The 3,729-nt window shown below is 25.0% G+C and overlaps 1 long non-coding RNA gene across 1 annotated transcript; it reads right to left on the bottom strand.

Annotated features, from left to right (window-relative positions):
- Positions 1-2,588: 2,588 nt before the first annotated feature.
- LOC107486841 (uncharacterized) lies at positions 2,589-3,292 on the bottom strand. The gene is made up of 2 exons (XR_001591716.3): positions 3,104-3,292; positions 2,589-2,850 (listed from the first exon to the last, which is right to left on the bottom strand). It is a non-coding gene; the product is annotated as an uncharacterized LOC107486841 (long non-coding RNA).
- Positions 3,293-3,729: the final 437 nt, after the last annotated feature.

Here is a 3,729-nt window from a genome sequence, read left to right as displayed (position 1 = left end):
ATTAATTTGGTTTTGTTATTAAATATTTTTATTAAATTATTTTTTTGTTTTTTCTCAAGCATTACTGATGAGAGATAATATGAACAAAGATGACTACAAACATTTATTGTAAGATAATAAATTAAGGAAGAATGATTTATTGCTATTTTCAACCATGCTATTTAATAATTGTATGAGTATGAATTGACTCCGGTATATCCGGCAAAAATTTGGTATATAGCACCAAAGTCAAATTTTGTATTTTTATAAATTAAATAAATATAATAATTATCGAAATAAATAATTTAAAAAATATTTATCGAAATAAATATCTTTTTTATTTTGTTTACACAGTAAACGAGATAATTTTGCATGTATCTCATTTATAGTGTGAACAAGATATAACAGGTAGACGCGATACGTATATACGATATATATCTCCTTTACAATGTAAACGAGATATGTGTATATCTCGTTTATATGTATTTAAAAAAATTAAAAATAATAAAAAATATTAATAATATCAATAATCCAAACTTTTAGTATGTAATTAGTACATAAAAAAATTAGTAGAAAAGATTAAAATGGATATGTTTGATCAATTAGTACAACATAAAAAATTTTAGATTAAATTATGATCTAATTGAATTGATTTAAATTTGAAAAATAAAAAATTGGTACGTGTTCAAGGAAATTGTGCCCACTTCTAAAAATTGAAAGATGGGAAACGTGAAGTTTATGCAGGATAGGAAGAGAATTAAAACGGTTATTTCGTGGATAGTAGAAGATAACGTGAGAGATAACCGTTTCAATTTTTTTTCCAGCATCCCCAATAATTAGCAAAACGGTTATGTGTTTTATGTATCGTGCATCAACTTCACGCTTCCCATATTTTCATTTTAATCTATTCTACCAACCTTTTCATGTACTAATTGCATGCTAAAAGTTTGTATTATCGATATTATTAATATTTTTTATCATTTTCAAATTTTTTTAAATACGTGTATCTCGTTTACACTCAAAATGACATATATACGTATCGCGTCCATCTGTCTTATCTCGTTTACACTCTAGTCTTTGAGGATCAATTCTCTCAATCCTCTACTAATCTTGTTTTCTAAGACTTGCTATTCTTCTTTTTAAGGGTTGTAATGAAGTTAGGGCTAAATTTAATTTACTTTTCTCCCATTCGATGCCTTGATATGTTTGTTTGAGTGATTTAAAATTTTGAAGGTAAGAATGGCTTGAAAGAAATGGAAAAAAAGCCAGCAAAGTGGATAATTTATGAAGAAATGAGAATTTGCTGAATTCATGACGACGCGTCACGCGTACGCGTGAGAGGAAGTCCGCCAAGGGTCGCGCGTTGCGTACGTGTGACAAGCATTACGGGAGTCACGTCAGATTTTTTCGTTGGGCCTGACGGAGGCATTTGGACAGAGGAACTGATCCATCCAACTATTAAGGACGTCAGGGACTTAAAAGTATTTTTCAATGGTCAAAAAATAAAAATATTCGCAAAAAAATCCTTTCTCAAAAAATAAAGAAATATTAATAGACTTCAACTTTATTATTAACCATTTACCTTATATATAGGTAATTAGATAATAAAAATTGATTAGAAATTTAAATTAATTTTAAAATATTTAATTTTTTTATTTATTTAAAACTTAAAAGTTAATTAAAATGAATTAAAGCCTCTAATCATATTATTCTAAGTTAAAATCTATTATCTTGATCCTTATTAAAAAGCACTCTAATAACCATCTAAAATAAATATAATGTGACATACATACATACATATATTATGGTAAGTTCGTAAGTAATGTTCAACTACCTACTTTTGATTATTATTTCTTATCATATTTTTAAGGGAAATTGGAATCATACACAAACACACCACACGATATGAAATATGTAAATTCATCGATTTTAAAATTTTATAAGACATAAAAATATGGTATAAGTATATAATATAAAGTAATTTTTAGATAAATTATAATAATATTTTAATATTTATTCATATTAAAATATAAAATAATTTTTTAATTATTTTTAGTATTTTTTAATTATATAAAATATTTAAAATATTTTTATTTTAATAAATAATAATATATATTATTTTTAAATTTATTTAAAAAATACATATTAAGAATAAGAGTAAATATATTAATACATGAATCATGATAATATTTAAGTATGTTTAAGTATATCTAAAAAAATTTATACTTTTATATTAAAATACAGTTAGACACAATAAATATACATGTCGGACGAGTGTCGTCGTATCTAAATTATATTAAATACATAAATACAACCATTTAACAAAATATCCATACATATTTGATCTGTAGATACTAATAACTAACAAAATCTTTATCCGATTGTTAATATATAAGCTTTAATTACTTCGGTTGATTTTTTTTTCTTATTGTCAAATTCATACCAAAGTTACTAACTCATGCGAGCGAGTTACTTATTACCAATTTTATTTTATTTTTTGGCTTATTTTCTTTTATTTTTCTGTTCTTATTTTCTAGGCTAATAAATGGAGATATATATAGAGAGAGGAACATATGATAATTAAAAAAAGAAGGATGGACTTAATCATCTTTTATTTCGATCAATATACTTCTTTATTCTTGTCCTCTTATTTCAATATTTTATTTTATAAAGTTTACACACGAAGCATATATATATAGTAATAATTTTCATAAATTGTTATTATTGTTTAGTAGCTTATATGCTACTTGCAACGAGGTGGGTCCCGGCAACAAACTTTTTTGGGGTCACAATGCTTTGGATGCTGGTCAACTCCTACTCCTCCATCAGAACCTTCCACCTCATTATCATTATTTGATTTTGATATTTTTCCTGCAAATTAATTAAATACACAATATAAACTTTTTAATTCTCTTAAAAATTATGAAGGTACTAATTTAGCAAATAAGAGACATAATAATTTTCATAAGAAATATTAGTGCATGAGTTTACATACATTTTCTTAAATATTTATATAATAATATCATAGCCAATTATAGTGAATGTGATTTTTATAATTCAACACAAATAAATATATGTGAGAGAACAACTATTTTATATGGAAAGTAAATCTCAAACTAATCACCTGCTTTAGCGTAAGAGGAAATTATCTGAGAAAAATCTCTAGCAGCATCAACCTTTGAAGGAATAATGAGAACAACCATAACTAATAATAATAAAAGTCCTAAAATGAGTGTTGCATTCTTAGAAGCCATTTTTCTTTTCGGTAAAGAACTAATATTAGATGCGAAAATTATCAAGTGAACTTGAGATATATATTATTTTACACATATATATAGAACAAGAAAATAGTACTATACAAATTAAGAGATAATGTGAACACAGATTATTGACTACTACATTTATTGTAAGATAATAAATTGAAGCATGATTTATTGGTATTAATGACTATTTAATAATAATAATATGCTAAATGCATATTAAAATTAATTATTGAGTAATTATCCAAATCAGTCTCTAAAGATTTTAAAATTGGATATTTTAGTTCCAAAAAAAATTAATACTCAAATCAATCCCTAAAGTTTTGTTTCGACAGACAAATCAGCTCTCAGTTCATTTTTCAGCAGAGTGATTACCCATATCAGTCCTCAAAGATTTTAAAAACGGACATTTTATCCCCTAAAAAAATTAATGTACAAATCAATCTCCAATATTTCTCTCCATTAGATATAACAGTCCTCCATCCAAATA

Source organism: Arachis duranensis, chromosome 4 (assembly GCF_000817695.3).
Source record: "Arachis duranensis cultivar V14167 chromosome 4, aradu.V14167.gnm2.J7QH, whole genome shotgun sequence".
NCBI classification, from domain to species: Eukaryota; Viridiplantae; Streptophyta; class Magnoliopsida; order Fabales; family Fabaceae; genus Arachis; species Arachis duranensis.
Note: the sequence above shows the minus strand (reverse complement) of the source record. Positions and strands in the feature narration are given on the sequence as shown.